Source organism: Rattus norvegicus, chromosome 7 (assembly GCF_036323735.1).
Source record: "Rattus norvegicus strain BN/NHsdMcwi chromosome 7, GRCr8, whole genome shotgun sequence".
NCBI lineage: Eukaryota > Metazoa > Chordata > Mammalia > Rodentia > Muridae > Rattus > Rattus norvegicus.
In genome coordinates this window covers 97095449-97119882 of record NC_086025.1, presented here as the reverse complement: position 1 = coordinate 97119882, position 24434 = coordinate 97095449, and the positions used below count along the sequence as shown (strand labels likewise).

General features: G+C 38.5%; 1 long non-coding RNA gene across 1 annotated transcript; it reads left to right on the top strand.

Moving 5' to 3' along the window:
- The first annotated feature begins 231 nt into the window (after positions 1-231).
- Positions 232-24224, top strand: LOC102548624 (uncharacterized). Its single transcript, XR_005487610.2, has 4 exons — positions 232-273; positions 17931-18091; positions 19112-19173; positions 20336-24224. It is a non-coding gene; the product is annotated as an uncharacterized LOC102548624 (long non-coding RNA).
- The last annotated feature ends 210 nt before the right edge of the window (positions 24225-24434 follow it).

Here is a 24434-nt window from a genome sequence, read left to right as displayed (position 1 = left end):
GAGAAATAGTCTCATGATGGGGATATGAATGTTCTGGTCACCATGACAGTTATTAGTAACCGTAAAGTGCTAAATTGCTAAAGTAGAACAGACTGGCCATGAGAAGTGGCTATTGTAGTTTTGTAATAGAAATTTCTCCTAAATTAATCAACTATCTTCATTCTAGCATTTTAACAATCTCTGCTCATGTAGCATTTGAGTGACGGATTTTCTTTCTCTTTTTTCTTCCTTTTTAGACAATCTACAAAGTTAAGCAGTGGAGCCTGAGCCACGGTATGTTTACAAGGGTGCTAGCCTTAGTACTTGGAGGTATTAGTACAGACTATAGTATCTTCTCAGTGGAGTCATTGGAAGACTTTATTGAAATTCTGTCTTTAGGAACCTGGAATTCAAAATTCTAGGAGATCCTGGTCCGAATGTGTTTTCTCTGGGCATTTACTTCTGGCATAGTTCCATTCTTCTTTTGTTCTTCAATTTGGACATTTATTCAGATTTACTAATCTAAATTAATGATCAAAGTTCAACTCCATCTTACAAAGATTTTCAGGAATATAGTGATAGATGGAAGGGAAAAGTTCTTACTTTCTTTTGAAGCTGATATTTTAAAAGGTTACACATGGTAGTCTTTGTATTTTCTAGAATATTCTTCAAATAAAGCTGTTGTTGAAATTTAGCTTTCATCACTCAGTTCAAAAGTTGGATATTTGATGCTACCACCAAATATAAATATACTGAAATTCCTGAATTTCTTTTAAAAGAACAACCAAAATTAGGGTTTTTGATCACTTACTTGTATCTTCTATTTTATATTTCATTATAGCGGAGAACTCTGCTGGTTCTTAGTAAGTCATGGGCATCTAATTCAGCTCTCACAAGCATTTGTAAATGCTATCCAATATTTGCAGTATAGTTGAAGGGTGAAATTTCAATTCTCCAACGGTCATTAACCCAACTGTTTGAAAAATCACACCAACCAATTTTCATTTCACCCATAGGACTCTGCATAGGGAACAAATAGCAATTGAAACCATACTGAATATAATTGATAAGTGCTTGACTGGCCTCAGGCGAAGGTCATCTGGTCAAGGCTAGAATGAAGTTGGAGATTTAGGATTGCAGTTGGTATAGAACTTCTTATACTCAGTAGCCCAGGTTTTCTGCCACTCACATGCTAATACAAGTACAAAGGTAGTCTTTATTTGCATATACAGATAACAGACAAAAGTCAGGTCTCATAAAAATCTCTCAATCAAAATACCCTCTTATCCAGACAGAATGAATGGAAGAGAGAGAAAATAGAATTACTAACTATCCACTTATGACTATCACTGACCTCCGTCTGAGAAAAGAAAGCTAAAAGACGTAGTGCTAGGGTACTTTAATTCTCATAAGTACCCATATAATCACAGTTGCATACCAAACATATGCCAACACTGATATTCCCTGGTAAGATTAGACAAATTTTCTCGCTGGTGCTAGATTCATCAAAGTGGACCAAGCACCTCTTATTCTTCCTGTTTGGCTTGTCTTTGGATGATTAGTCAGTAGTAGTAATCAAGCCGCCATGAAGAACAAAGGGCTAGATTACTCTTTTTCTAAAATTGTATAATTATTTTCTGGTGAGATAAATATTGCCAAAGATCCTGAACTTGGCTATGTATTAGTGGCATCTGGAGTAGATTTGTAAAGAGCTCAGGAAAGCTCAGACTGTTTCAATAAGCCTCTATGGGAATAGTGCTCTAGCACTGAGTTTATGGCACAGAGAAATCACTAAATTAAAAAATATAAATTGAAATAAATAACCCGCCCTTCTGGTCTCCACTTGCTCCCAGAGCTAAGGCTGTTCGACAGCCCTCCAGACCCAAAACCTGCCCGCAGAGACCTGGTCTGCCAGGAGTGCTCTCACTCCTAAAATCACAGGCGAGACCTCTCTTTCTCTCCGCTGACTGTCAAAAGATAGACCCGCCAGGACCGCACAGGTCACAGGAAACATGAAGCAGTCTGGGAGGGACCCTTCTGCACCCAGAGCTGGAGCCATCCCACAGCCATCCAGACCCAAAACCTGCCCACAGTGAGCTGGTCTCCCAGGAGCTCTCTCACTCCTAAGATCACATGCTCACAAGCACACAGGAGGGACAAGTTCCAGTCAGAAACAGCAAGAACAACTAATATCAGAGATAACCAGATGTCAAGAGACAAGCACAAGGACCTAAGCAAGAGAAACCAAGACTACTTGGCATCATCAGAACCCAGTTCTTCCATCGCAGCAAGTCCAGGATACCCCAACATACTGGAAAGGCAAGATTTGGATTTAAAAATACATCTCATGATGATGATAGAGAACTTTAGGAAGGACATGAATAACTCTCATAAAGAAATACAGGAGAACATAGGCAAACAGGTAGAAGCCCTAAAGGAGGAAAAACAAAATTCTCTTAAAGAATTACAGGAAAACACGACCAAATGGGTGAAGAAATTGAACAAAACCATCCATTATCTAAGCATGGATATAGAAACAATAAAGAAATCACAAAGACAGTCCTGGAGATAGAAAACCTAGGAAAGAGATCAGGAGTCATAGATTTTAGCATCACCTAGAGAATAAAAGAGATTAAAGGCAGAATCTCAGGGACAGAAGATACCATAGGAAACATTGACAAAATAGTCAAAGAAAATGCAAAAAGCATAAAGCTCTAACCCAAAGCATCCAGGAAATCAAGGACACAATGAGAAGACCAAGGATAATAGGTACAGAAAAGAGGGAAGAGTCCCAACTTAAAGGGCCAATAAATATCTTCAACAACATTGTATAAGAAAACTTCCCTAATCTAAAGAAGAGGTGCTTATGAACATACAAGAACCCTACAGACCTCCAAATAGATTGGACTGGAAAAGAAATTTCTCCCATCATATAATAGTCAAAACACCAAATGCACAAAACAAAGAAAGACTATTAAAAGCAGTAAGGAAAAAAGGTCAAGTAACACATAAAGGCAGACCTATCAGAATTGTACCAGACTTCTCAACAGGGACTAAGAAAGCTAGAAGATTCTGGGCAGATGTCATACAAACCCTAAAAGAACACAAATGCCAGCCCAGGCTACTATATCAAGCAAAACTCTCAATTACCATAGATGGAGAAACCAAGATATTCCAGGACAAAACCAAATTTACACAATATTGTTCTACAAATCCAGCGTTGCAAAGGATAACAGATGGAAAACTCTAACACAAGGAAGGAAACTATACCCTAGAAAAAGCAAAAAGTAATCTCCTTGCAACAAACCCAAAGACAATAGCCACACAAACATAATTCCACCTCTAACAACAAAAATAACAGGAAGCAACAATCACTGGTCATTAACAACTCTTAACATCAATAGACTGAATTCTCCAATAAAAAGACATAGACTATCAGACTGGATACATAAACAGGATCCAGCATTTTGCTGCATACAGGAAACACACTTCAGTGACAAAGACAAACACTACCTCAGAGTAAAAGAATGGAAAAAAGTTTTCCATGAAAATGGTCACAAGAACCAAACTGAAGTAGCCATTCAAATATCGAATAAAGTCAACTTTCAACTAAAAGTTATCAAAAAGATAAGGAAGGACATGTCATACTCATTAAAGGAAAAATCTACCAAGATGAGCTCTCAATTTTAACTATTATGCCCCAAATGCAAGTGCACACACATTCATAAAATAAATTTTACTAAAGCTCAAAGCATACATTGCACCACACACAGTAATAGTGAGAGACTGTAACAACTCAGTCTCATCAATGGACAGATCATAGAAACAGAAACTAAGCAAAGACATAGGGAACCTAACAGCAGTTATGAGCCAAATGGATTTAACAGATATCTATGAAACATTTCATCCTAAAACAAAAGAATATACCATCTTCTCATCACCTCCTGGTACCTTCTTTAAAATTGACCATATCTTACCAAAAGCAATCTACAGATTCAATGCAATCACCATCAAAATACCAACTCAATTCTTCATAAAGTTAGAAACAGCAATTTGCAAATTCATTTGGAATAACAGTATACCCATGATGGTGAAAAATATCCTTAACAATAAAAGAACTTCAGGGGGAATCACCACCCCTGACCTTAACCTGTATTACAGAGCAATAATGATAAAAACTGCATGATATTGGTACAGAGACAGGAAGGTAGATCAATGGAATAGAATTGAAGACCCAGAAATGAACCTACACACCAAAGGTCACTTGATAGGGGCTAAAACCATCCAGTAGAAAAAAGACAGCATTTTGAACATATGGTGCTGGTTCAACTGGAGGTCAGCATGTAGAAGAATGCTAATTGACCCATTCTTATCTCATTGTCCAAACTCAGATCCAAGTGGATCAAAGACCCCCACATAAAACCAGATACACTGAAACTAATAGAGCAGAATCTGGGGAAAAGCGTCAGGCACAGGGGAAATTTCCTGAACTGAACACCAGTGGCCTAGGTTCTAAGATCAAGAATGGACAAATGGGACCTCATAAAATTGTAAAGCTTCTGTAAGGCAAAGGACACTGTCAATAGGACAAAATGGCAACAAACAGATGGGGCAAAGATATTTAGCAATCCTACATCTGATAGAGGGCTAATATCCAATATATACAAAGAACTCAAAGAATTACACTCTAGAGAAACAAACAATACTATTAAAAATGGGCTACAGAGCTAAACAAAGAATTCTCAACTGAGGAATACTGAAAGGCTGAGAAGGACCTAAGAAATGTTCAACCTCCTTAGTTATCAGGGAAATGCAAATCAAGACAACAAAACAATGCAAATCTACCTCACACCAGTCAGAATGGCTAAGGTCAAATACTCAGTTTGACAGTAGATGCTGGTGGGAATGTGGAGAAAGAGGAATACTCCTCCTTTGTTGGTGGGATCACGGGGTAGTACAACTACTCTAGAAATCAATCTAACTGCTCCTCAGAAAATTAGCCATAGTACTACCTGAGAACCCAGCTATACCATTCCTGGGCATATACCCAAAAGATGCTCCAACGTATAACAATGTTCACTATGTTCATAGTGTTATGTTCACAATAACACTATGTTCATAGCAGCCTTATTTATAATAGCCAGAAGCTGGAAAGAACCCAGATGCCTTTCATAGAGGAATGGATATAGAAAACGTGGTACATTTAGACATTAATAACATTTGAAATGTAAATACATAAAATATTCAACAAATAAATACTACTCAGGTAATAAAAACAATGACTACATAGAATTCTCAGGTAAATGGATGGAATTAAGAAATATCATCCTGAGTGAGGTAACCCAATCACGAAAGAACACACACGGCTTGCACTCACTGATAAATGTCTACTAGCCCAAAAGCTCGGAATACCCAAGAAACAATTCACGGACATATGTAGCTTGAGAAGAAAGAAGACCAAAATGTGGATGCTTCAGTTCTTCTTAGAAGGGGGAACAAAATAGTCATGGCAGGAAATACAGGTTCAAAGAGTATAGCAGGGACTGAAGCAAAGGTCATCAGAGACTGCCCTATCTGGGGATTCATTCCACATGCAGCTACCAAACCCAGTCACTATTGATGATGCCAAGAAGTGCTTGCTGACAGGAGCCAGATATGGGTGTCTACTGAGAAGCTGTGCCAGGGCCCAATGGTAAAATAAGGATGCTTGCAGCTAACCATCAGACTGAGCACGGGGACTACAATGGAGGAGTTAGAGAAAGGACTGGGAGCTAAAGGAGTTTGCAACCCCATAGGAAAAACAACAATATCAACCACCCCCACTCCCCACCCCTGCCCCCAGAGCTCCCATGAACTAGACGACCAATCAGTGAGTACATATGGAGGGACCCATGGCTCCAGTCGCATATGTAGCAGAGGATGGCATTGTCTGGCCATTAATAGGAGGGAAAGTCCTTGGTCCTGTGAATGCTAATTTCTCCAGTGTAGGGGAATGACAGGTATTGAGATTGGAGTGGTTGTGTGGGAGTGGGATCATCTTCATAGAATCAGGAGAAGGGGAATGGGGTGGGTAGGAGAGGCAGCAAACAGGATAACATTTGAAATGTAAATACATCAAATATTCAACAAATGACTAAAAGAGATAACTACTATTACCACTAAATATTTAATCAGAACACTTTTTGTAACAATGAATAATTTATTTATTTATTTATTTATTTATTTACTTACTTACTTACTTACTTATGTGCCTGTGTATGTACATGCAAATGCTATGGAGCATTTGTGGAGAGCAGAGGACAACTCGCTGAAGTCAGTTTGTTACATCATGCACATCCTAAGATCAAGCCCAGGTAGTTAGACTCGGTGCTAAGTGCTTTTACCCATTGAGTCACCTTGCTACCTGTCTTGCTAAAATTTTTATAACGAGGATTATATTCTGCTGCTGTCATAAAGTGCCCCCCTCCAAGTAAAAACAACCTGGGGAGGAGAGGGAATATTTCAGTTTTCAATTTCTTTTTTTTTTTAGGAGACTTCAAAACAAATCTTTTTTTTTTTTTTTTTATTAACTTGAGTATTTCTTATATACATTTCGAGTGTTATTCCCTTTCCCGGTTTCCGGGCAAACATCCCCCTGATCCCTCCCCTCCCCTCCTTTATGGGTGTTCCCCTCCCCATCCTCCCCCCATTGCCGCCCTCCCCCCAACAATCTAGTTCACTGGGGGTTCAGTCTTAGCAGGACCCAGGCCTTCCCCTTCCACTGGTGCTCTTACTAGGATATTCATTGCTACCTATGAGGTCAGAGTCCAGGATCAGTCCATGTATAGTCTTTAGGTAGTGGCTTAGTCCCTGGAAGCTCTGGTTGCTTGACATTGTTGTACATATGGGGTCTCGAGCCCCTTCAAGCTCTTCCAGTACTTTCGTTGATTCCTTCAACGGGGGTCCTATTCTCAGTTCAGTGGTTTACTGCTGGCATTCGCCTCTGTATTTGCTGTATTCTGGCTGTGTCTCTCAGGAGCGATCTACATCCGGCTCCTGTCGGTCTGCACTTCTTTGCTTCATCCATCTTGTCTAATTGGGTGGCTGTATATGTATGGGCCACATGTGGGGCAGGCTCTGAATTGGTGTTCCTTCTGTGTCTGCTTTAATCTTTGCCTCTCTATTCCCTGCCAAGGGTATTCTTGTTCCCCTTTTAAAGAAGGAGTGAACCATTCACATTTTGATCATCTGTCTTGAGTTTCATGTGTTCTAGGCATCTAGGGTAATTCAAGCATTTGGGCTAATAGCCACTTATCAATGAGTGCATACCATGTGTGTTTTTCTGTGATTGGGTTACCTCACTCAGGATGATATTTTCCAGTTCCAACCATTTGCCTACGAATTTCATAAAGTCATTGTTTTTGATAGCTGAGTAATATTCCATTGTGTAGAAGTACCACATTTTCTGTATCCATTCCTCTGTTGAAGGGCATCTGGGTTCTTTCCAGCTTCTGGCTATTATAAATAAGGCTGCGATGAACATAGTGGAGCACGTGTCTTTTTTATATGTTGGGGCATCTTTTGGGTATATGCCCAAGAGAGGTATAGCTGGATCCTCAGGCAGTTCAATGTCCAAATTTCTGAGGAAACTCCAGACTGATTTCCAGAATGGTTGTACCAGTCTGCAATCCCACCAACAATGGAGTAGTGTTCCTTTTTCTCCGCATCCTCGCCAGCATCTGCTGTCATCTGAGTTTTTGATCTTAGCCAATCGCACTGGTGTGAGGTGAAATCTCAGGGTTGTTTTGATTTGCATTTCCCTTATGATTAAAGATGTTGAACATTTCTTTAGGTGTTTCTCAGCCATTCGGCATTCCTCAGCTGTGAATTCTTTGTTTAGCTCTGAACCCCATTTTTTAATAGGGTTATTTGTCTCCCTGGGGTCTAACTTCTTGAGTTCTTTGTATATTTTGGATATAAGGCCTCTATCTGTTGTAGGATTGGTAAAGATCTTTTCCCAATCTGTTGGTTGCCGTTTTGTCCTAACAACAGTGTAACAACAGTGTCCTTTGCCTTACAGAAGCTTTGCAGTTTTATGAGATCCCATTTGTCGATTCTTGATCTTAGAGCATAAGCCATTGGTGTTTTGTTCAGGAAATTTTTTCCAGTGCCCATGTGTTCCAGATGCTTCCCTAGTTTTTCTTCTATTAGTTTGAGTGTATTTGGTTTGATGTGGAGGTCCTTTATCCACTTGGACTTAAGCTTTGTATAGGGTGATAAGCATGGATCGATCTGCATTCTTCTACATGTTGACCTCCAGTTGAACCAGCACCATTTGCTGAAAATGCTGTCTTTTTTCCATTTGATGGTTTTGGCTCCTTTGTCAAAGATCAAGTGCCCATAGCTGTGTGGGTTCATTTCTGGGTCTTCAATTCTGTTCCATTGGTCTATCTGTCTGTCTCTGTACCAATACCGTGCAGTTTTTATCACTATTGCTCTGTAATACTGCTTGAGTTCAGGGATAGTGATTCCCCCTGAAGTCCTTTTATTGTTGAGGATAGTTTTAGCTATCCTGGGTTTTTTGTTATTCCAGATGAATTTTCAAATTGTTCTGTCTAACTCTTTGAAGAATTGGATTGGTATTTTGATGGGAATTGCATTGAATCTGTAGATCGCTTTTGGTAAAATGGCCATTTTTACTATATTAATCCTGCCAATCCATGAGCATGGGAGATCTTTCCATCTTCTGAGGTCTTCTTCAATTTCTTTCTTCAGAGTCTTGAAGTTCTTATTGTACAAATCTTTTATTTGCTTGGTTAAAGTCACACCGAGGTACTTTATATTATTTGGGTCTATTATGAAGGGTGTCGTTTCCCTAATATCTTTCTCGGCTTGTTTCTCTTTTGTGTAGAGGAAGACTACTGATTTATTTGAGTTAATTTTATACCCAGCCACTTTGCTGAAGTTGTTTATCAGCTTTAGTAGTTCTCTGGTGGAACTTTTGGGATCACTTAAATATACTATCATATCATCTGCAAATAGTGATATTTTGACTTCTTCTTTTCCGATCTGTATCCCCTTGACCTCCTTTTGTTGTCTGATTGCTCTGGCTAGAACTTCAAGAACTATATTGAATAAGTAGGGAGAGAGTGGGCAGCCTTGTCTAGTCCCTGATTTTAGTGGGATTGCTTCAAGTTTCTCTCCATTTAGTTTAATGTTAGCAACTGGTTTGCTGTATATGGCTTTTACTATGTTTAGGTATGGGCCTTGAATTCCTATTCTTTCCAGGACTTTTATCATGAAGGGGTGTTGAATTTTGTCAAATTCTTTCTCAGCATCTAATGAAATGATCATGTGGTTTTGTTCTTTCAGTTTGTTTATATAATGGATCACTTTGATGGTTTTCCGTATATTAAACCATCCCTGCATGTTGGGCTGAAGCCTACTTGATCATGGTGGATGATTGTTTTGATGTGCTCTTGGATTCGGTTTGCCAGAATTTTATTGAGTATTTTTGTGTCGATATTCATAAGGGAAATTGGTCTGAAGTTCTCTATAGTCCATCATTGTGGTGATGTCAAGGCAGGAACTTCAAACAGCTAGGCCCAGCACATCTACAGTTAAGAACAGAAAGAAAGGAATGCAGTTTTCTTCCTGCTCACTTTCTCTATGTTTTACATAGTTTAGGACCTATTGCCTAGGGATGGTGGTCCCAAAATAGGTTAGGTCTTTCCCCACATCCATTAAGCTAATTAAGATAATACTTTATAAACATGCTCACATGCCAACCTAATGGAGACAATCCTTCACTGAGGCCTTCTTTCCAAATGGTTATAGGCTGTGTCAGATTGACAATTATAACTAACCATCATTTATATATATATATATATATGTATATATATATATATACACACACATACATACATATATGCATATATACATATATATATCTCACCTTTGCATATTGTGACTGAAAAAAATACTAAAGAGAGGCAAGTACAAGTCTGTAAGAAACCTTGAGCCACTGAAATATAATGTCTCTCAATGAAGGAGCTTTCATTCAGGGTGACCTTTGGCCTGGACAAAGAAGGAATCTGCTGAGAAATTTAAGTGACTCAGGATGTCTGATTTCCCATGCCCATTTTAGACTCTGTCTTTATGCTTGGTATTCAGCAAAGAAACCTTCATTAAAAATGACTTGATAAGATCTCTTGGCTGGGTCATCTGCTTTCAACTCTCCATGGTAGCTGGTTGGGCAGGAAAGATATTTTAAATTTGTGTTTGTGTGGGGTGGGGAGAGAAAGAGAGAGACAGAGAGACAGATATAGAGACAAAGAAAGACAGACAGAGATACAAAAGACACAGAGAGAGACAGAAACAGAGAGAGGGTCATAGAAATAGACCGAGACAGAGAGACAGACAGGAGATAGACAGAGAGGCAGAGAGAAAGACAGAGAGACAGAGACAGAGACATAGACAGACCTAGACATGGAACAATACAGAGAGACAGAGAGACAGAGATAGAGAGATAGAGACAGAAATTAGAAGGTGACATTTTGGAATCCAAAAATGTGGTACAACTACACAATGGAGTACTACTCAGCAATCAAAAAACAATGACTTCATGAAATTCGTAGGCAAATGGAATGAACTAGAAAATATCATCCTAAGTGAGGTAACCCAAAAGAAAAGCACACACAGGATGCACTCATTGATAAGTGGATATTAGCCCAAAAGCTCGAATTACCCAAGATACAATCCACAGACCACAGGAAGCTCAAGAAGAAGGATGACAAAAATGAGAATGCTTCTACTCCTTCTTAAAAGAGGGAGTAAAAATAAACGTAGGAGATGATATAGAGGCAAAGTTTAGAGCAGAGACAGAAGGAACATCCATTCAGAGCTTGCCCCACATGTGGCCCATATTATACAGCCACCAGAACTAGATAAGATTGATGAAGCTAAAAAGTGCATGCTGAGAGGGACCGGATATAGATCTCTCCTGAAAGACACAGCCAGAACATGTCAAATACAGAGGTTAATGCTAGCGGCAAACTACTGAACTGAGAATGAGACTCCCTTTGGGGGAATTGGAGGAGGGATTGAGGGAGCTGAAGGGGCTTGAAGCCCCATAAGAACAACAGTGCCAACCAACAAGAGCTTCCAGGGACTAAACCACTACCCAAAGACTATACATGGACTGACCCATGGCTCCATATGTAGCAGAGAATAGCCTTGTTGGGGCACCAGCGGAAGAGAGAGCCCTTGGTATTGCCGAGGTTGGACGCCCAGTGCAAGAGAATGTCAGGGGAGGTGGTAAGGGAGGGTGGATGGGAGGGGGAACACTCTTATGGTGGAGGGGAAGGGAATAGGGGGCTTATGGATAGGAAACCAGGAAAGGGAATAACATTTGAAATGTAAATAAAGAAACATATCCAATGATAAAAAAATCAGGAACATATTTTGGAATAGAATAAAACTGACTACAAAAATCTGAGCTGCAGAATGACAATATGTCTCTTTCAATAATAATAATGATCAAAGACAATGAAACATGCTACTTAGAAAAAGGTTTCAAAACTTAGAAAAATATATTTATACAAGAGTGGTTTCCTGGTTATATTCTTCTTTATTTTATATGTTAGAATTATCTGAGTAGAGGAGTGTGAACTGAGGAGATGCTTCCTTAACATTGGTCTGTATGTAAGCCTGTGGGGTATTTTCTTAATCAGTGACTTATGTGGGAAGACTGAGCCCAAGTGACTGCTACCAACCCTGGGCAGGTGGTACTGGGATTTATAAGCAAACAGGCCAAGGAGGTCACTAAGAGAAAGCCAGCAATCCGCTTTCCTACATGACTTCTGCTTCAGTTCCTGCCTCTAGGTTCTTGCCTTGAGTTTCTGCTTCAACTTCCATGATGGACAATGAATGACGTAGAATGGTGTGGTGAAATAAACCTTTTCCTCCCCAAGTTAAAAAAAAAAAGATGACATTTTTATATTTGTATATATGTAGGTAGGTAGGTCTGGGAACATGAAAAATTATTTTATCTAGCACAGTTCCTGTATACAGCCATGATCCTGACCATAATTTATTCAATGATTAATGCTTCACAGAGAAAAGCACACTATTTGGAGCGGGGCTAACAGCATTGGCTTTGGAATGAACAAGCTCACTGTTACATGTTTCACTCCCTACACAACTTCCTTGACTATTCTCTTTCAGTTTTCTCATCAAATGATAACATTAGATTTCCCTTTAAATGGCTGTTAGGATAACTACCTTGGCCAATATTTATAGTGCACATGGCGTACTGCAACTTATCTTAGTTTTGAGCTTTGTCCTCTCAACCTTTTCACAGTCCAGTATCTGGTGAACACTAGAAGGTAAGAAGTTTTTAGAACATGCATTGTTATTTTAAGATATTCTGGTAGCAAGCATGTGAGGTGTACACAACATGTTCACCAGATAGCTGGGGTCTGGGAATTTTTAGCAGAGGTGAAACTTTTTGAAGCTATGTTGAGTTGAAGGTCAAGTTTTTCCCTTGAGCATTTGCCTTGAGATAGTGCAGAATGAGCCAGGATGTTAGGGAAATACTCAGGTTTGTGACTTGCTGGCTGTCCATATATCCACCTTCTGTACTAGGCTGACTTGAGAGTACAGGGGGAGGAAAGTTATGAATTAAGTAGAAGACAACAGTGTAACCATTTCTTTCCTGAATGGGACATGGTATTCCTTGTTCATCACTACTTTCTCCCATTCACTCAGTTACCAGTTTTTCACCACTTACTCAAATCACGAATGTCCATTTCTAGTTTAACTATGGGTATTTATCACTGTGTTAAACTTGGGGTGGTAAAGAAGGTTCTTAAAAAAATAGCCATGCAGAGAGGTGATTAACTTACTAGGACAAACACTTAAAGAACACAACCAAATAGTTTTATTATATTCACAGTTGTATGGTCACTTCTAGAGTGTTTTTATCATCTCAAACAGACTCCACTTTCATCAGTAGTCTTGCCTAACATAGTGCAGTACCCTCTGCCATGCTTGTTGAAATCTCTATGTAGTAAATGCTCTAGGACTGGACACCTCAGTGAGCTATGCAATATGTAAACTATTATGAGTGAAGCATTTTCCCAGGCACTAACAATAGGGGGAGAACCACGAGAGATGGCCAACCAATCCCATCTCTCTGGGAACTGGTGTTGTCTGCTGGAGTCCACAGATGGATTCCATGTGAAAGCAAATGAAAAGAAAAAAAAAATCCATGCTAGTGACAGCGACTCAGGCTTTCTGTCATGTTACTAGTAAGTTGGGGATTGACATGTGTGTGACTTCAAGGTCTGTATTTGCTAAAGGAGAGCATGACATAAAATCTCAGCTGAATAAAACTTCTGGATGCTTCACTCTAGCCAGCTGTGCAAATCTCTGGATTTACTGCCTTCCCAGTCAGCTGCTTTCTGAAAGAGTTTTCCTGTTGTTTCCAAAGAAAATGTAAAGTAAACAACCCAAGGACCCTTGGTTATCAGCAGCCAATGTGAAGGCTTTTCTGCCCTGGATACAGTCAGCTTAACCAATGGTATCTTTGTTAGGAGAATTATGGGGGTGGGAGTTGGGAGAGACGAGTCAAAGTGTAATTAAAGTGACTTAACATTTCTCTTTCTTCCTGCTATAATCCTGTGGATTTGAGTTCTTCAACAAATCAAATTCAGTTTGAGTTTTAACCTTCTTACATGAAAAGCCAGGTTTAAAAATAGCCTTTCATGGCCCGGTGACGGTAAACAAACACTGGTGTGTGGAGTGGACTGAAGGGCAGCAGACATTACGTAGCCCTGCAGGAATGTGGAATTTAATATAAACGGAGTGACTCTTACATATGTGCTCTGTCTTTGCTCTGTATTGCCAGCAGAGTTCTTTGGGGGAGGGGAGAAGAATCATCATTAAATGTTTGAGCTGAAAAGAACTTTAGAAATCATGGAGACTTGGCTGTTACACTTCTAAAGTGGAGTGACTGAGAACAGGATAGTGCTGGTGGACCCAGCTCGTGAGAGCCAGTAACTGGGGCAGAATCAGCTTCTCACCTATTTGTTCTTTTGAGGTCTCAATGGAATCTACTTGACCAGTATATCTTATGCTATTTTAAAAATAGAGACAATCCATTCAAATACCTGTGAATATTCACCTGATTGCCACGGATATGGGATGTGCCTATTTGTTGGGTTTGGGATCTTGTAGACCTGTTTTATACTATCTGGTAAATTACAACAAACTAGTCATTTTAACTTTTGAGGAACAAATGTAGATCTTTTATATTGAGTTGTCGGGATATAAGTTGTTATGCAATAAGTAAGTAAATGTTTCAGATCTTAGTTGATGGTTTTGTGTGTGTGTGTGTGTGTGTGTGTGTGTGTGTGTGTGTGTATACACTTTCTTCTCTCTTTGCCCACCTCTCTTTCTCTTCAAAATGTTTCCACATTCCGTTGGGTTTTTAAAGAGATTTTCTGGAAAAGTACCAACTCTCTGCACAACTGTATTAGTTACTTTCCTCTTCCTATGATAAAACACCACAAGCAAGGCAAGTTATAGAAGAAAGAATTTACTTGTTCTTACCGTTCCAGAGAAATGAGAGTCCATGATGGTAGAGTGGAAGGATGGAAGCTGAGTCAGGAAATTGAGAGCTTACATCATTAAAAGAAAGCACAAACAGAAAGAAAGCAACTGCAGCTGGCATGGGATTTTAAACCCATTATACAACCTCCAATGGCATACTACTTCCAACAAGTCTATAACTCTTAAACCTGCCCACAAAGCACCACCAAATGGGGACCACATATGTAGATACATGAACCTTGTGGGGGACATTCTGTTCTAAATTCTGATATGGTCAAATGTGATCATTATGATAATTACAGCTGTTTCCATTTACTGGATGTCTTATTATATTTGAGACACTTTGTGAACATTGAGTCTTATTTTCATAAAAATCTTATTATCCTTCCCTTGTTAGGGCTGAATAAAAGCAAGTTCAGAAAGGATGACTAATCTGAGGACCTCATACCTCAAAGTTATGTTGTTAAAGCCTGTGCTCACCTCTGTTCTTATGTCAACTCACTAGGTATGATGACAAACATACCTTTTAGTGCTCAGCATAAAGTCTTGAGAAAATAACTAGTACCCAAGTACACAATGAAACAAAATCTACTTGTGATCCTTAAACCATGGGTATAGGGAAAGAGAGGAAAAAATATGAAGATAGCAAAAAGAGCTATCATCAACAGAATACTGATACAGCTGAAGTGCTAGAAATAGAAAAGAACTGATATTGGAGTTGTAGAACAATATTTAAGTCATAGCTTTGCCATGTCTGCTGTGTAGCATTAAGAAGGCTTTGAGAGTTCTTTCTGTACCCCACTCTTCACCTGGATGAGATCGGCAATAAACAACAGAGATAATAAAAGTTAGGAGCTGTCAAATGAGTATTGTTGAAAGGTGACGAGTTCAACAGTCAAAGCATTAATTACTTCATACTCCTTTCAATGACTAGGTAGAATAGAAGGGTGTCAGTCTCCCACCTATGACCAGTCTTGATTTGACTACTGCTTGCCCCTGTTAAAAACATAGGTGAGATACTAATGCTGCACAATAAAACAAAATCTACTTGTGATTCTGAGACCATGAGTATAAGGGGAGAAAGGATAAAAATATGCAGATAGCAAACAAGCATACAAACAATGCCTCCCAAAACAAACAAACAAACAACCACCCAATCATTAGCAGAGTACAGATACAGCTTAAGTCAAGAAGAACAATGTCAGGATTTTCTCTGAAGGATTAATATTTATAATGACCACCAACCACATCAATAGACACACATATATTTGTTCTGTCAATTGTTTGAGGAGAATAATAATATAAAAATATTACCATTGCATTTATTTTTGTTACCTAACTATCTGTGAGTCAAGGAAAAGACAAAGACAATCCTGTCCAAGTTATCCTTATGACTTTCTACTAGATGACTTCACTAATACCTGGTAGATCTTTAAAAATAGCTGTTAAATAATAATGTTGGCTTAAGGCACATGGCCACTGTGTAGCAGATATTGTGTTCAGAGTTCATATTGCTACTTATATTTAATTCTGACAGTATCCTTTGTTTGTCTAAGCCAGTGCTGAGTCCTGCATACCCATGTGGAAGGGATGTAGTGACACAGTTCTCACCCATGGAACAGAACTAGCAGGGAAGGGGCCTCTATGAGTGTTGGTGGTTGCTATCTATAATGCTTGTTTGTATATTTTATTTTATATTCCTCCTGCGGAGGGGGGATGTCCTCTTTGCCAAGGTTAGTGACTTCCTGATAATCAGAGATAACATGAGTCTCAGAGGCAAGGGTGTGTTTAATGGCCTTAGCAAAATGGTAAATGATGTGACCTTCAGGACAGCCCTTAAGGTTGTAAGAAAGAACCTTGAAAACTTGAGTTCAAGAAAGTATAATTTCAACTATGCAAAATATAATTATGAAATATGAATTATATAAGGTCCTTCATAGATGTAAAAAACAGAGGCAGCTTCACTATGAGTTAGCTGGTCAGAAAGATACTAAAGAAGGAGGTACGGGGAGGGGAACACCCATATAGTGGGGAGGGGAACACCCATATAGAAAGGGAGGAGGAGGGGTTAGGGGGATGTTGGCCCGGAAACCAGGGGAAAGGGAATAACAATCGAAATGTAAATAAGAAATACTCAAGTTAATAAAGAAAAAAAAAAAAAAAAGAAGGGGGTGAAAAGATTAGCGGACTAGTGATATTGGGGCAAGATGACACCCAGCTAAGTTTATTGTTTGTGTTTACAAAGGCAGGCAGATTCCTGAGTTCAAGGTCAGCTTGGGACAGGGTGAATTTAGGGTCAGGTATGGTGGGAATGGAAATCTCAGTTAGATCCTACCCAGCTAGCTTATTTTCTGTGTTTACAAAGGCAGGCAGGCAGATCTCTGAATTCATTGCTAATTTTTTTTTATATAAAAATGTACTTGCTACCTTCTAAGAATCAAGGGGCTAAGGTCATATAGTACTGATTCATAGGATAATAAAACAGGAACCTGTGTGAATGATTGAATTGATATGTAAATAAGACTGGGCTTCGGTCTGCAAAAAGAGAGCTACCCAGGAGAACTGTTCGGAGAATGAATACAGCTCTTTTGGCGGTTTTTCTAGCAGGATTTCTGTCTCTGGTTGGAAAAATCTAAAAATCTTTTCTAGAAGCTTTTCTAACTTTGGTCAGAAAACACATGAAAAACTATTTCATCCAAAGAACTCTTAGAATATTTTTTTTCCCTAGCGGGAGAGCTGTCTTGAGCAGACTACAGAGCCTAGAGCTATCTACAAAGATCTCTGTAGAGCTGAAAGACCCCCAAGTGGGGAGGCTCTCACTCAAGTCTCGGGATGACGTGACCCCCCAAGAACTCACACAAGACCGTCCTTGCTGTAATCACATGAGGTTTATCGATAGGAACCAGTGCACTAGGGTTGAGACTCATATCCCACGCAGGGGCAGTGGAGTTTGACCCTTAGAGGCTGGGATAAAGGGTATTTAAAGGAAGAAGCCACAACCCAAGGGGGCAGGGATGGCATCATTGGAAAACACAAGGAGAAGCTTCTTGTCTCAAGATTGCTTAACTTTATGGTCTGCTAGTTCCTAGAAGCTTCCTGCTTCTCAAGGTTGTTCTCTAAGATTTTAACTTCCTGGAGGAAGTTTTCTGTTATCTTTACTAAGTCGGGAATCGAATATGTAAGGGCCTTATCTTAAGTCCTTTTACCTAGTTCCTGGGAGAGCAGGCTCAAGAAATGTGACCTTTTACTTACTTTCAGGTAGAGGGCAGGGTCTAGAATTTGAGGTATTTAGGGCTTCTTAGGGGTGAGATAGCATTTTTAAACTTCTGACTTCTTAGCTGCATTTTTTATTCTTTCAGAGCTGTTGTGAGCAGAACAAAAGGCCTTCAGCTTGTACCCACAATTGACTTTGAGTCAAGTTTTTGCCACTCCTAAACATCTTTCCTCAGAATCCCTCTCCAAGCCAAGGTGGTTCTTAGCACAACAGGGTCTCCTACATCTTATTCTGGCCTCTATGCAGGTAAGTATGGCCCTGAGTTTCTGATCTACTTGCCTACACATTCTGGTGCTTTATGTAGTACTAACACTCAAATAATAGGGTATTAGGTGTATTAGGCAAGCATAACTTGTAGGTGACAGCTAAACCTCCCTCATAATAACATCATAATTGATTAACAAGATTATTTCTATCTTTTGTGGATAAAGAAACTGAAAAATAGAGAGGTCAAGTTATGGAATGTCAAAGAGTCCATATTCCAGTATAAGATAGAAAAAAAAGGAGTAATTGAACAAATGAAAAAAAAATCTCATGTATGACACCAGAAGCCAAGTAGTTGCGAAGTTGATAGGATACAGATAGGCTGAAACAAAAGAGTTACCTAAAATGTAAATGTTAGAGGGCATCAGAGCTGGGAATTTCTTAGGCAGAGGTGTTCTTATGAACATCAGAAAGAAAACTCTAATGGTCAATAAAAGCTGATGTGTTAAATTACTCTTATCTTCCTGACCAGCTTGGGCTGTTACAACTTTTCTATATATGTAGCAATTTATATTATTATTGTCTTCAGAGTCACTCACTTTTCAAGTCTAGGCTCTTGACCACTGATTCATTTCAGTGAGGCTGTGGGTTTTTTAATTGTTGTTCAATCTTTGCTCATCTTAGGTAATCTATTTATCCAGGGAACCATAAAGGACATTAAAATTTAAGAAATGGATATACAAATGTATGTAATAGCACCTAGATTGAGATTTCCCATCCATTCTGCTGTTCTGTTTTAATTTTACAACCACAATGTTGCAGTGTTCACTTGGAGCTCTCAATACCAGGCTCAAAGCAGAACAGCACAGTTTATATAATCAGCACACAGCCTCATTGCATACCTTTATGCTTTATAGAACAGAGTGTCATTCAGTGAGGGAGGAGTAGTTCTGACTCTCAGGGTCATGGTTGTGGTTTGGGAGTCATTGTTTGCCAGGAGCAAATGGAACACCTTGAAACTCTACAATCACAGTCACCTTGCTTTAATGCTTCTGTCTACAGTAACCCAACAGAACATATTGTGTGAAAACACTTTCCCTTCTCTCAGATCCCCAAGCCATCTGGTGAGTCTTTTGTCTATTGCTTTTACAAATGGCAGGCTGGCTGGTGAGCAAATTGTCCTGGGAGAAAGCAACTGACAGTACTTAAAGGACTTTTAGATCCCTTGCTGCATTAAACCAGATAACATATGTGAAAGTACCTAACTGGAAGCCTGGTGGAGCAGGTAGTGGAATTAGTGGTGGGATGGATGGGCAGCATCTATGAATCTTTGTAAGATTAATCTCAGAGACAAACAGTTTTTCCCTGAACTGTGCAGATCTTCCCTGTAACAATTCATAGTCAAAATTCTATGACAACTTCTGATGTTGGCACGGTAACAGGATTAAATTCTTGCTGATGTTACCTTCAGTTTATAAAGGCAGGTATGTGACACCATTTCTTTCTAGCCTCATCTCTTGATATTAGCAAAATAGTCACATATGCAGTGAGAGGCTTTTCCCAATGTAAAGATGTGAAGCTGGGCACTTTTGTCACAGGTAACTATTTAAAGTGAGCTGGACTCCTCTGGGATCCTGGGCTCTTTGCAGGGAAGAGATACACTTTCTATTTTGATAGGTGTTCTATAGTGCTAATAAGATGCTCTATGGAGGAGAATGAAGACACTTACCTACCTGCCTTCCCTCCATGTTCTCTGCTAAAGGGAGAGAGCAACTGGAGTCTTACTGAGTAGAAAAGAATCTTCTGTTATCTACTGGTGCAGGTATTAAACAGGACCATTTGTAGAGGAATTAATTACACAGAGCACAGGTTCTTGACTCAGCAAAAAACAGTTTGAACATTGTGTTTCTCTGCTTATTAAGGGTGGTCATCAACTCTGTCAGCATGCAAGTATTGCCTTCCATTGAAAATAAATATGATGTTATCCATGCATCTGGCAATAACCTCAGTACTTGATTCCTGTGTAATGGGTAGATAGAAGCCCATTCTATACCCTACAATTTGATGGCAAACAATCCACAGATACATAGCTCCATACTTTGCTGAGGATAACCCAACTTGGGAATTCCTGATGGGATATTTCTTACAGTATGTTTGCAGAAGCCTTCAGTGGAACCTAACTCTTGCTTTCTGGCAAGGTTGGTGTGTCAGGCAAACTCTACATGAGGGCAAACAGAGGTTGACCCTCCACTCAGCTTACCTTCATTCTGATTTTCTTGCTTATAGGAGTCCCTGTCAAAAAGATTTTGAATCCTCCTCTCAGGCTCTTCATGCAAGCAACTTGATCCAGAATTTGTAAAGTGCCGTCCAGAGGCAATATCTCCGAAGTCTTAGGTCAAATCTCATCCTCACTTTTTTCCAGCAATTGTTCCTGAGTTCTTCATTTGGTTTCCCTGCTAGAATGTTACTCTAAACTTACACAAAGTTGAGAAAGATCCTTAGGAAAAGGGTGAGCAATGAATTTGGTGGCATTATTTACCATGCAAACAATGTATTTGTGTTCAGTATAAAGAACTATATAAAATTAAAAACATATGGACAAAATGGAGGAGATGGTCTTGAGATTCACAGAAGAGGAAATTATAATGGTCAATACATACCTAAAGTAGGAAACCATGACATGTTGAACCATTCCATAACAAAATGAAAACATCTAATAATATTAGTGCTGGAAAAAATGTGAAGCAATACAAATACACATACTCCATGACAGAGATTTCCTTAGTTTCCCCAGCCATAATTTTAGACATAAATTATTCAATATCATGCATGATTAAGGATATTCATATATTATAATTGATTAATTATAGTTCTAAGAATATTTCACCCATACTTGTTGCCCATGTTCCAAAATCTGTCACATTTATATACAGAACAAGAACCAAAATAAACTAACAAAACTTGAAAACAATTATACCATTCATTGCCAGGAAAATGAATGAAATAAGGGTAGTGTGTCTGTGGACTGAATATTAGAAAGCTCAAAAATTATATGAATTAGCATGATATAGATCAATATGGGAAATTTGTAAGCATAATAAAGAACAGAGGGACATAATCAGTGATCCCATTCCTTTGTTCAGTTCAGAGTATCCCTATGCATTTTTAAAATGATGCTTACAAACATCATAAATGAATACATCTAGACGTCAGTCCTGGCCTTATAAGACATTGGGTTGGAATTTAGGAAGTCTTATCATGTCAGAGTTAGAAGAGATGTAGGTTTCAAATGTATGAGGGTTGTTTTCATCATTTAAAGCACTACAATTCTGATACAGATGTAAGAAAATATGCTTTATCTGGTGTGCAAGATTTAAAGATTCGATGGTTTTCTTTCAGCCTTGTGCAAGTTACCTTTCTTGTTGTTATAACAAAATAATTGAATAAATTTAAGATAGGACAGACTTAGTTCATGCTTTGAGGGTACAGTCCATCATTACAGGGAAATCATGCAGTCCAAGAATGAGGAAGCTGGTCACATAACATGTATAGTCAGGAAGGAGCAGGGAAGGAGAAGGATAGACAGGGGAACATAGGAAGGTCGGGGGGGGGGGAGGAGAGGAGGAGGGAAGGGGAGGAGAGAGAGAGAGATACACATAAATAGTGAGAAAGAGAGACAGAGACAGGAAGAGATGAGAGAGAGAGAGGAGAAGAAGAAGAAGAAGAAGAAGAAGAAGAAGAAGAAGAAGAAGAAGAAGAAGAAGAAGAAGAAGAAGAAGAAGAAGAAGAAAGAGGAGGAGGAGGAGGAGGAGGAGGAGGAGGAGGAGGGATTAGTTTTGCTTACTTTCTCATTTTCATTTCTTACCAATCATACCAGGACCTTGTCTCCTAGGTGATTTAAGATGCTTTTCAAGCCAAGAATACTAACCATCACTTGCCTTTTCTCATTTGGAATATTTTATTGAAATAAAGTAAAACAAAAATGTAGTTTCTGAGATTTGTTTGTGAGTGACAGATGTATAACCATGCAGAAATATTTAGTGTCCCTGCTAATGACACACAGCAGATTTTAGGTACTGTTCAGCCCTGTCCTCTTATGTAGGCAGGACATTAAAATCATAGAAATCTCACAGGTACTACTTGTTTCATAGAACCTTATAGATGATCACAGACAATACTTATCTTTTGATGAGCTGGAGTAATTTTTGCCATATGTGAACAATTATATATATGATTATTATAAACTTTGTATTATTTTTATATTGTTAATTTAATGTGTTAAGTATTAAATATTATCTATTTTTAGTTCAGGGAAGTTGGTAATTTTGTGATTTTCATAAATCTATCTCCTATATGAACTTCTAAACTTAGAAGTGATGATTGACCCAATTTATTTAAGGCCTGATTTCAGTAATTATAATTAGTTAATTCAGCATATTTTGCATTTAACTTATAAGCCAGTTATCATGAATGCACAAATGCAATATAAAGACTTGAATTCCTATCTGAAGTTTTATATCTTGGTTCAATTCTTGGTTGTGTATATGTGTTTTCTCTTTACATTAATCTAGTTATTTAACCAACAATTATTACATACCAAGCAAAATAGTTACCTAATTTGAAAGAATAGACATATTTCTTTTGAATACCTGATTGAACCTGATTTGAACTAAAAATACTATCAGATTCCAACAAAAGACATCTAGGCAGCATCTGTCATGAAAGTCCATTTGGATTGTATCTTCTGAATCAAAATTAATATAGTTTCCAGACTGTACAATGACACAGAGGCTTATTATGTATCATGATCTTGCTCTGGACAATAGGAAACATGGTGTACTAATCACACATGTAGCTATGACTGATTTCCTTTCATATCATTTTTCCTTGCCAGTGAACCCAGCAAACTCTGGAATTACATTAATGGCTTCTTGACTTTTCAAATAGACTTCAGTTATCTATACCCAATCTTATTAGAATTATGGGGACAATGGAACAAACCATGCTATTTCTCTAAAATTAAGGAAGATCCTGAGTATTAGAAAGTGAATTAGTCAGAGCCGTGATAACTGGCTCTTTGGTAGAACTCCTTGATTAAGAAGGGGCTACTTACTTTCTGTGTTTCAGAAGCTCATGAAATGGGAAAGGACACAAGGTATCTCAGCCTCAGAAGCTTTGACAGTTTTGGCTAAGTGCTTCTATTTTGCAAGGGAGAATAGATATCTCAAATTTAGTGGATAAAACGCCATCATCTTTATCTATTAGATGCCAGAGTACCTTCCAATGGTGATAACCAGGAATGTCTTCAGATATGGTGAGGTGTCTACCTGGAGGAAATTTGCTTCTGGTTGGGCACTCCTTCCTTAAAGTCCTAGTTAACAGACTTTTGTGTTTTAATGACCATGAAAAGACAAGGCAAATACTCACCAACCCTGGGTAGAGAGGATTGCAGACCTTGGTCTACAGATAAGGATGATATAATCAGTTCTAATCAATGAAATTTGAACATTACTATCTGTCAACAACCAGGAAATACCTTTCCATATGTAATAAACTTGGGAAGCATATTTTAATGATCAATGAGGCAAGAGATGGGATAAGCTGGAGTTCTGAGTGACAAGGGACTCTGGCATGATGGATAAAATGTGAAATGAATATGAAAGAGAGAGCTTCAATAGACAAAGTGACTGAAATTTAGGAAATTTACAGAAGCCAGCATACCTCAAGAATTAAAACCATGTTTTTATTTTTTAAATACTTACATAATTTAAACTATCTTCTTAAATTTTCAATGAAGTAATATCAGAAATAGTGTTCATAAATCATACTAATTTTGAGTTCTTTTCATTCTGCTGTGATTGATTACTCTGACAAATGCAGCTTAAGGGGTAAAGAAGTTATTTGGACTCACAGTTAAAATGCATGTGATATTGTTATGTCTTTCCTTTTTATTTTTCCCTCCTATTTTGAGTCACTAGGTACTGAACCCATGGGGCCTTGTGTGTGCTTGATAAAAGTTCCGTCACTGTGTTATGTCTCCTGCCCTTTGTATCCTCTTTCTTATCCCTGCTCATTACATAAACAAATTCATATATATCTTTATTATAAAATACATGTGTATTATGAAAACTTTAAAAATGCAGAAAAGAATGAAAGTGTTGCTGTTTGCCTAATAAATTCCCTCAAGAGCTTTATGAACTTTTTGACACATTCCTATGTTGACACACACCTATGTAAATGCATGGACTTGTTGACTTATTTGCATGATGACATACATGTGCATTAATATAAAACAGTAATGTAGTAACAATAATAAGGATGGTGATTTGTAAGTATGTTGTGTCAGAAGCAGAGATAGTCATGATTTTGCCTTTCTATGATGTTG